This window comes from Pelophylax lessonae, assembly GCF_965119305.1.
Source record: "Pelophylax lessonae genome assembly, chromosome: 1".
Taxonomy (NCBI): Eukaryota; Metazoa; Chordata; class Amphibia; order Anura; family Ranidae; genus Pelophylax; species Pelophylax lessonae.
In genome coordinates this window covers 501,307,765-501,318,609 of record NC_138768.1, presented here as the reverse complement: position 1 = coordinate 501,318,609, position 10,845 = coordinate 501,307,765, and the positions used below count along the sequence as shown (strand labels likewise).

General features: G+C 46.3%; 1 protein-coding gene across 1 annotated transcript in view; it reads left to right on the top strand.

Moving 5' to 3' along the window:
* Window positions 1-7,447: 7,447 nt before the first annotated feature.
* Window positions 7,448-10,845, top strand: part of DIRAS1 (DIRAS family GTPase 1) — a 39,840-nt gene continuing 36,442 nt past the window's right edge. The window contains exon 1 of the mRNA XM_082243545.1: window positions 7,448-7,820. The gene's annotated coding sequence lies outside the window, so the exon portion shown is untranslated. The remainder of the gene's footprint in view (window positions 7,821-10,845) is intronic.

Here is a 10,845-nt window from a genome sequence, read left to right as displayed (position 1 = left end):
AAGGCAGATTTCACGCTGGCGACATTAATGGTCGCCACCTTAATCGGAGCGGGAACTGCCATCAGGATGATTGGGGTAGTCGTTTCTTAACCTCTACCACACTCTCATCACCAGAAACAGCTCTTTTTACACTATGTATAAAAGATAATAAAGAAATGGATAAATCGTATACTAACTCCTCCCCTGATAAAACAGAAAATGTGTTGCCAAGAGGAACCCCTCCTGGCTCTAACTGTAAGGTGGAAATGACCGCTTTACTGGTCTTCCTCTTTTTCTTTCTCCTTGTCCTCTCCCACCCCTCATCACCCGAATCCTCCTCAACAAAGGGTGAGATATGGGACATGGACACCCCTCCCTCAACCCCATCGACCCCACCACCATCCAGCACCCCTGCACCCTCTTGGCCACGTTTGCGGTGTCGAGAGACAGGGACTGGAGGTGGAGTATGCCGAGGGGGAAGATCCACTATACCCGCCCCCCCAGCAGCTTCCGCTAGTCTGGAGGATCTACGCACAGTAGATGTAGGAACAACCACAGGAGGGACAGACTCAGGGACCACATCACTAGGGGAAACAGAATCTGACACAACAGACACAGGAGGGGCAGCAACAATTTCCTCCCTAACTTCAGCTGCTTCATCTTCTTTATCAAGCCTCTGCAGCTCAATCTCCAATCCTGGCAAGTTATGCAGTGCCTCTGGGCACTGGCTATATGGATGATCCAGCTGCTGGCACAAATTGCACCGAATCTGGGTGCATTCTCTGGCCAAATGGCCTAAATCCTGGCACAGTGAGCACTTCTTGTGGGTGCAGGACAATGCAAAGTGGCCTTTATCACCACATTTATTACACACCTTAGGCTGACCTTGGTAGAAAATGGTCAGCCTATCCCTACCCAGAAAGGCTGAGCAGGGAAGGTGCTGAACTACATTGCCCAGCACCCCCAATTTTAGTGACACTGTCCAGGCCCCTGTTCATATCCCATGCTCATCAAGGACCTTCCACAGTGGAGTGAGGACCTCACCATATCGTCGTAGCCATACTAATAAATCAGCCTCTGATATGGACTCATTACGCACCAAGATTGTCACTGATTTTATCAAAGGCTGCCTTGAGATCACCTTTGGCACCAAACCACTCCACTACTGAAGGCCCTTGCACCTCCTAAATCTCTCCCAAAAGAGATCCAAACTCTCAGGTTTTACAAAAGATAAATCAAATTCATAACTCCCCACCGGGCAAATCAAAGCAAAAATATCACAGGCTTTAAACCCCATTTCCAAAACCAACTCAGCCACCCTCCCCCTTACTGGCGGAGTTCCAACCCCCTCCCACCTTAACTGTACCACATTCCTCCTTCTATACCCACTAACCAGCCCCCCACCAAACCTCCCTGAATTGTGATTAACAGAATTCCCACCACCCACCCTGGTGCGACTCCCCAAAACTGAAGCATAGCTTCCTATATTCCTCTCAGCAAAAGATCCATCCGTTTGTTTTTTAACATCTGACACACACCTGGCAGATAACGATTGCACAGATTCGGGATTGGTCTGTACAATCAATGAATCCTTCCTCTGCTGAGCAGGAGGAGAAATGTCATTTTCATTTTTCACAGCAATATTAACCCCTTCACCACCACCCACCACATTCAATGCTTTTGCAATATTACTGCTGTCATTTTCTGGCACATTCATAGTTCCTGCTGTCTTCACAACAGTTTCCATACTCACTGCTTTACTCATACTGATTTCACCTTCAACAGGTATCTTCTCCTCCACCAGTACAGGGCTTTCAGCCGATAATAGAGAAGGCTGCTCCAAAACAGCAACAGGAGACACATTACTGACAGAGACTTCCATGGCTGCCTCCATTGCACATGGTGCACTGTGCTGAGCCCCTCCCCCACCAGCAATCAGCCCTGGAACACAGGGAAGCTCAGCTGAAAGTAATGCAGATTCTTTGGAGCTTGCAGCCAACTTTCCACATGCAAGTGTAGAGGCACTACTGGTCTCAGCAGACACATTACCAGAAAAAAAAATGTATCAGCAGTGTTTGCGGCCCATCCACCTTCTCCTGATGGTCCAAAGGCATCTCTGTCAGGGGTTTTCCTTCCATGTCTGTAGAGGGATGTTTCACTGCAGAAAATTCAACAGGCAGCTGTTTGCAGGTCTCCTCACCTGAGACACCATCCATCACAGCAGGGGGGCAGACATGTTAAAAGGCAGCATGGCGTACTGTGATTTTTCCACCATTACCAGCTTAGCTGGTCTGTACCTCCTCTGCCCATCCTCAGGGACTTCTGAAGGGTCATCAGTAAATGCAAACTTGTTTGCTGTTAGGGGTGACTCCATCTGCTGGATGAAAGTCAGAGATCCATTTTCACTCTCAACCCCCTGGCTGGTTGCCGCTGGCGATTCCCAGTCCTGATATGGGGGGAGAGGTGCAGAGGCAGATGGAGCCGGGTCATCCCTTACCTGAGGCTGCTGATCCATGGAGCTTGCTGGTGTCTGGCTGGCAAATCTCCTCTCATTATTAAATTTTTCTGCAAAAGCTCCACTCCTGTCTTTCAGCTTTTCCAAAAATAAAGATTGCTTCTTTACTTTCTCCTCCATTTGTTGTAATTCCGGCTTCATGGCCAAACGATTCTTACTCCAGGCCTGGCAGTACTTGGCTCTGAAGTTTTTATGTTCAGCTTTCAAACATTTCAGTTTCTCCTCAGCTCTTCCAATCGCCCGAAAACGATCAATGATCTTCTGTCTGTAGCCATCCACATCCTCACCAGGGCCTGGACCCACAGACAGATCCTCCACCTCCTCCTCCTCCTCACTAGGCCCCGTGTCATCAGGGGGATCCCTCCCAGGGCCTCCCCCAGGATCAGGCATTGTTCCTGGGCCAAGCTAGCAGGCAAGGCCCAGGCTTGAAAAAGGCTGGTTCTCAGAGAGAGCTCCTTGGGTGTGTCCTCCTCCTTCTTCCCACTGACCACCAATGTAAGGTGTCTTTTTACCACTGACTACCAATGTTAGGGACAATTTTCTCCCACTGATCACCAATGTTAGGAGCATTTTTTACCCACTGACCACCAATGTAATGGGCATTGTTACCCAGTGGCGGCCTGTGCATAGGGGGTGCCGCCCCCCCTAAAGAAAGGAAAGAAAAAAAAGATTACAAAAAGAAAAAAAAAGTTAAAAAAAAAAAAAAATTCCCGGTCGCCGGTCTCAGTGGTGGCTATGGGGGGGGGGGGGTTTACGACCCAGCAGAGGTGCCGATTGGCTGCCTTCTGGGGCGTAACCTGGGCGCAGGTCATAGCGCTAGGACACCCCCCACTTTCGTGATATCCTGGCTGTGATTGGTCCAGTCTCCAGCCTGGACCAATCATCATCCAGGACATCCGATTCCTGACGTCGCAATGGGGGCGGTGCCGGTGCGTGCGTCACGTCAGTCACGCACCGTCACTGCCCGATCTCCTTCCCGCCGGACGGATCTGAAGAGCCAGAGAGCCCGCCGCCGTCAAAGAAGACAGAAGAGGACTCTCCAGGACGAGAGGAGCAGCGCCGTGGACGGTTCCCGCCGGACCGGTTCCCGGAATCCCGCCGCCGTCAGAAGAAGAGGACTCGAGGAGAGGAGCAGCGCCGAGGACGTCTCGCAGGCAGCCTAGGAGAGCAGGTAAGTGATTGAAGCCTGTGCCATGCCTATACCATCACCTGTGCCATGCTTATACCATCACCTGTGCCATGCCTGTACCATCACCTGTGCCATGCCTGTACCATCACCTGTGCCATGCCTATACCATCACATGCCTATACCATCACCTGTGCCATGCCTATACCATCACCTGTGCCATGCTTATACCATCACCTGTGCCATGCCTATACCATCACCTGTGCCATGCCTGTACCATCACCTGTGCCATGCCTATACCATCACCTGTGCCATGCCTATACCATCACCTATGCCATGCTTATACCATCACCTTTGCCATGCCTGTACCATCACCTGTGCCATGCCTGTACCATGCCTATATCATCACCTGTGCCATGCCTATACCATCACCAGTGCCATGCCTGTACCATCACCTGTGCCATGCCTGTACCATCACCTGTGCCATGCCTATACCATCACCTGTGCCATGCCTGTACCATCGCCTGTGCAATGCCTGTGCCATGCCTATACCATCACCTGTGCCATGCCTGTGCCATGCCTATACCATCACCTGTGCCATGCCTGTGCCATGCCTATACCATCACCTGTGCCATGCCTATACCATCACCTGTGCCATGCCTGTACCATCACCTGTGCCATGCCTATACCATCACCTGTGCCATGCCTATACCATCACCTGTGCCATGCCTATACCATGACATCAAAGTCACGCAATTTTTTTACCGCATTTTTTGCCGTGAAGCTATACCTATTACATTTTTCTTTTTGTGCCCCCCCCCCCCCCCCAAAAAAATTTTGAGCACCAGCCGCCACTGGTTACCACTGACCACCAATGTAAGGTGTCTTTTTACCACTGAGCACCAATGTAAGGGACATTTTTCCACTGGCCATGAAAGTACCACCAGATACATTTTTTCCCACTGATCATCTTTGTAAAAGGCATTTTCCCAATTGCCACTAATGTACGGGACATTTATTTTCCCAGCTGATTGCCACCAATGTAAGAAGCATTTTCCTACTTACTACCAATTTAGGGAGCATTCTTCTCAATGACCACCAATGTAGGGACATTCTTACCAATGGCCACTAACATAAGGGACATTTTTCCCTCTGGCCATCAATGTAAGGGGCTTTTTTGCCCACGTACTATCAATGATAGGTACATTTTCCTCACTTAAAATCAATGTAAGGTACATTATCACCAACTTACCACTATTGTAAGGGACATTCTTCCCTCTGATTACCGAAGTAAGGGGAATTTTGAAGACTTTCCACCAATGTAAAGGACATTTTTTACCACTGACCACCAATGTTAGGGGGCATTCTTACCACGGACCACCAATGTTAGAGGCATTCTAATGGCTAGGAACATTCTTTTTTCTAGGGCCATTTTTCCAATGTAAGGTATATTTTTCTTCATGTACCACCAATGTAAGGTACATTTTCTTCAAATACCACCAATGTGAGGTACGTTTTCCCCCACTTACCTCCAATGAAAGTACCATTTTTCCCACTGGCCCCCAGTGTAAGGAGCATTTATCTCACTGACCCCCAATGTAAGAAGCTTTCTTCCTACTGACTGCCAATGTAAGGAACATTCTTCCTACTGACCCCCAATGTAAGGAGAATTCTTTCCTCTGGCCACCAATGTATTTAGCATTTGTCCCACTGACTCCCAATTTAAGGAGCATTCTTCCTCCTGACCACCAATGTAAGGAACATTCTTCCTCCTTACCCCAATTTAAGGAGCATTCTTCCCACTGGCCACCAATGTAAAGAGCATTTATCCCAATGACCCCCAATGTAAGAAACATTCTTCCTACTGACCTTCAATGTAAGGAGCATTCTTCCTACTGGCCACCAATGTAAGGAGCATTTATCCCAATGACCCCCAATGTAAGAAACATTCTTCCTACTGACCTTCAATGTAAGGAGCATTCTTTCTACAGGCCACCAATGTAAGGAGCATTCTTTCTACTGGCCACCAATGTAAGGAGCATTCTTTCTACTGGCCACCAATGTAAGGAGCATTCTTTCTACTGGCCACCAATGTAAGGAGCATTCTTTCTACTGGCCACCAATGTAAGGAGCATTTATCCCACTGACCCCCAATGTAAGAAACATTCTTCCTACTGACCTTCAATGTAAGGAGCATTCTTTCTACTGGCCACCAATGTAAGGAGCATTTATCCCAATGACCCCCAATGTAAGAAACATTCTTCCTACTGACCTTCAATGTAAGGAGCATTCTTCCTACTGGCCACCAATGTAAGGAGCATTTATCCCAATGACCCCCAATGTAAGAAACATTCTTCCTACTGACCTTTAATGTAAGGAACATTCTTTCTACTGGCCACCAATGTAAGGAGCATTCTTTCTACTGACCACCAATGTAAGGAGCATTCTTCCTACTGGCCACCAATGTAAGGAGCATTCTTTCTACTGGCCACCAATGTAAGGAGCATTCTTTCTACTGGCCACCAATGTAAGGAGCATTTATCCCACTGACCCCCAATGTAAGAAACATTCTTCCTACTGACCTTCAATGTAAGGAGCATTCTTTCTACTGGCCACCAATGTAAGGAGCATTTATCCCAATGACCCCCAATGTAAGAAACATTCTTCCTACTGACCTTCAATGTAAGGAGCATTCTTCCTACTGGCCACCAATGTAAGGAGCATTTATCCCAATGACCCCCAATGTAAGAAACATTCTTCCTACTGACCTTTAATGTAAGGAACATTCTTTCTACTGGCCACCAATGTAAGGAGCATTTATCCCAATGACCCCCAATGTAAGAAACATTCTTCCTACTGACCTTTAATGTAAGGAACATTCTTTCTACTGGCCACCAATGTAAGGAGCATTTATCCCAATGACCCCCAATGTAAGAAACATTCTTCCTACTGACCTTTAATGTAAGGAGCATTCTTTCTACTGACCACCAATGTAAGGAGCATTCTTCCTACTGGCCACCAATGTAAGAAGCATTCTTCCCACTGGCCACCAATGTAAGGAGCATTCATCCCACTGACCCCCAATGTAAGAAACATTCTTCCCACTGACCCCCAATGTAAGAAACATTCTTCCTACTGACCTTCAATGTAAGGAGCATTCTTCCTACTGGCAACCAATGTAAGGAGCATTTATCCCAATGACCCCCAATGTAAGAAACATTCTTCCTACTGACCTTCAATGTAAGGAGCATTCTTTCTACTGGCCACCAATGTAAGGAGCATTTATCCCACTGACCCCCAATGTAAGGAGCATTCTTCCCACTGACCACCAGTATCGGCCTTTTTTTCCCCTGTAACCCTGATGAATTAGTTTAATTAGGGGGTCTTCGAGACCTAGACATTATTTTAGTGGTTCCCCTGTGGCAAAAAATGTCAGTAAAAGCTTGCTTCCAATATATTACTTCTGCTAAATCCGAGTAATACAAAAGACTCCAGTAATTGTTGAGAAGGGAGGCATTTTGACTAACCCTGCCATCATCATCCCTTTCCCTCCCACCCAGAATCTGTGCTACCCCCATGGGACTCTGAGGAACCACACATGAAACCACAAATGTCCAATCACACCATTACTACTGTATGTCCATTGTATCCTCTTCTCCTTCATGCATCCCCATTCCTCTCCTTTTATTTCCTTTTTAAATATTTAGGTAAATGAAAGAAAAAACCTTTTGTAGGTTCAATAATGTGAGCTAATTCAGGAGGTTCCCCCACGCCATGCCCTCACACACACACACACACACATACAGACACAGCATCAGCATCAGCACCAGCATCAGCATCAGCATCAGCAGCATCTCCACACACTGCTCCTCCATCCTCCCTCCCTCTGCTACCTCTCTATGCAGCCCACTGGTTCCTGCAGAATGCTGAGGAGTCACCCGGAGAGCTGATCGCCAACAAATGACATGTCCCTTGAATGATTAATCACTGAGTGTGAGGAATGGGGGAGAAGACAAAAACTGCTGCGTGTGGAAGTTTCCAGGGAAGGCAGAGCTGAACGTGTGTGGAAGGAGCTGCTGTGCTCATCCATCCTGGGCTTTGACTGAGACAAGAAGGAGCTACTGCTGCTGCTGCTGCTGAGGGGCCTCATTGCAAACAATGCTGTAATAAGAAAAAAAGCCAACAGAGGAGACAGAGAAGGTGAGCCGCTTCTAAACATGTCTGTTTTTGGAGGGAACAAGAAGATTTTTTATTTTACTGATGGCATGCCATTTGCTGCATTTTAATGAGGGAGGGTGTCCTATTCCAGAAGCTAGGTGCATGAGGGGAAATCATGACATTGGAATGATCCAGAAGACACGGAAGAAATTGGCACTGGTTGTGTTTTCTGAGGAGCTAATTAGGAAATTGTGACAGGAACTGCGCTGCGGTTACCTGCAAATCGTCTCCTGACCTACGCTTAATAGCCGGCGGGGACTGATGCGAACATACGCTATGTGAAGCTCTGCGTAAATTGTCGGTGCTATATAAATACCCGTAATTATTAATAAAGCAGCGCTCTGTGCTGCGAATGACGATGGGAGCAGAGCCGCACTAACCTTGAGCTGCTAGAAGTTCAGAGCCCAGTCCTTGCCGTCATGTGTTAATGGTCCTGTAAAGAAGGACACTGGACGTCCACTGTGGTAGGGTGACATTGTTGCCAAGTACTTGGTTCATCCTCAACGCTGTGTGCCTGCAGTGCAACGTCAAGCCATGAGCATATCAACTCAACCACATTTGAAGCGTGCACAGCAGATTTTGGCAGCAGAAACGTTGCATCTCCATTAAACCTTTTATATGCAGATGACCGCACAGCGTCATCCTATTTATCCCTGATTCTGTGAGATATGTAAAAAAAAAAAAGACATGGGTCCACCTAGTTCAACCTTTGTGTGGGTGAATATATGTTTTACCCTAATATTCTAGATTTTTTTTTTTTATTATTAGTGTAATAAAGAGTCACAGGGGTTGATTTACTAAAACTAGAGTGCAAATCTGGTGCAGCTCTGCATAGGAACCAATCAGCTTCCAGGTTTTATTGTCAAAGCTTAATTGAACAAGCTGAAGTTAGAAGGTGATTGGTTACTATACACAGCTGCACCAGATGTTGCACTATCCCGTTTTAATAAATTAATCCAATGGCTATTTAGCTGTAAATGGCTAGTTTGGTCGTGTCTTGGCAAAGGGATGCGGCTGGCGCTGCAGTGCACGTTCATTTACTGGGGTATCTCCTACACACCAGAAGAGCAGAGCACAGGAAAACTAGAATGACTCACATGACATAACATTAGCACAGCATGCATCGTTTTAGGCTTTATTAGATTTCCTCTCGTGTACCAAGTCCAGAAGGATTTTGGTTGCCTCTGCGGGAACAGGTTTACATGGCATGGGAAAACCACTGTCAGTGCAATTAGATGCTTCATATAGGAAGTGACACATGTGGGCACATATTGGTGGAGATGGCAGTCTGACCGTGTTGAGACATAGCTCATCCTGTTTATAAAGGTGGCAATTAAAAAAGTTATAGCTATTTTTTTAATTTGATTTCTTTATTTTCCAAGCATTTTTCTGCTTTCTGTTTTTTTTTTTTTTCATAGTAAATCCTAGTTTGCATTTTGACCAGTTTATACGTGGATGAATAAAATGAAAATTTCAGCTCTAAAATTTCTAATTTGTTTCAGACCAACTTGTAGACCGGGCATATTGCGTTTTTTTAAAAACATAATATGATAGGTCAGCATTTCCCAACCTTTTTCAGTCATAGCACCCTTTAAAAGTATGTAAAATCTCAAGTTTAAAATAAAAAAAATGTAAATGTAGAATTAAATGGTTAACGTGATGCTGGATGATGATGCACACAACCACCCCCATTGTCCATTGCATCAGAGCCCCCCCCCCCCCTTCATGTCAGAGCGAGAGAATGTCACCAGAACACCAGAATGGGTCCAACGATTTATTCAGCAATCTCATCTTTGTAACAAAAGCAACGTTTTAGAGCATTACAGGACATCTTCATCAGGTATAAGGCTCTAAAATGGTTCTTCTGTTACAGTGATATGATCGCTGAATAAAGCTTTGGACCTGTTCAGGAGATTCGTGGTGTGTTGGTGACATTCTCTCGCTTTGATTCATTTTGGTTCTAGCCAATAGTCGCTGCAGCACCCATTTACACTGACAGCCACTTTGCAGGAATGTGTTCATTGGGAATAGTATTTTGGAATCCCATTAATCCCTATCACTTCAGTGGTCCCCCTTCATATTAGAGTCCCGACATCACATTAGAGTCACAGAATCTTCTCATCAGAAGCCCACCCTTGCCATCAGAGTCACCCCTATACATGTGAGCCCCCCCCCCAAATATGAGAGCGCCCATCATGCCAGAGTTCCCTTTTTACAGAATCCCCCATCGCAGTGCCCCTATCAAAGAGTCCCATCACACAGTCCCCTTTGCCAATCAGAGCCCTACTTTACTCTAGCTGCGTGACACAGGACAGAAGGCAGAGCAGGTCTGGGCGCACTTCTGTCTTCTTTTGAATGCTGTAGGTAGCCCACTATGCCACCTGCGCTGGAACAGTGTCATGAATAGTAATGGTGCAGGCAGGATGCTGTGCATCCTGGCCCTAGAAACCTTTTTTGGTTCTTATGTGGGCAACCAGTGCTGGGGAGGAATAGTCCATCAACATGAGACTATTTCTTATTTATTTTTTTTGGGCACCTTTCTTGAAGTACTATTCCGGCGCTTAAAGTGTATATTACTTTAAATATATATATTTTTTAAATGTGTGCATTCACATTTGTGTATTTTATAAATTACGCTCTCTATCATTTTCATGTACTTCTTCCATCTAAAGTATCTGGTTGATCCTGCCAGTCACCTTTCTCACCTAAACTGACCACACAAAGCACAGAAGCTGATCTATGTTAGTGTGGTCAGTTTTCATCCTTTGGCTGGCCATTTAGAGGAACAGGATACTGTGCAGAAACACAGCATGCCTGTATTAAATTGTTTGTTCAGCCACCACACACCTGTTCAGTCACAGCCTGTCTCTGGAACACATACCCTGCTCAAGCACAGCCTGCATTGTGTATCAGGCTGAACACCTATGGAATACAGGCATGCTTTGTGTCTGCATAGTGTCCTGTAAACCCTGCTCCCCTCTATCAGGAAGAAGAGATGCATGGTCAC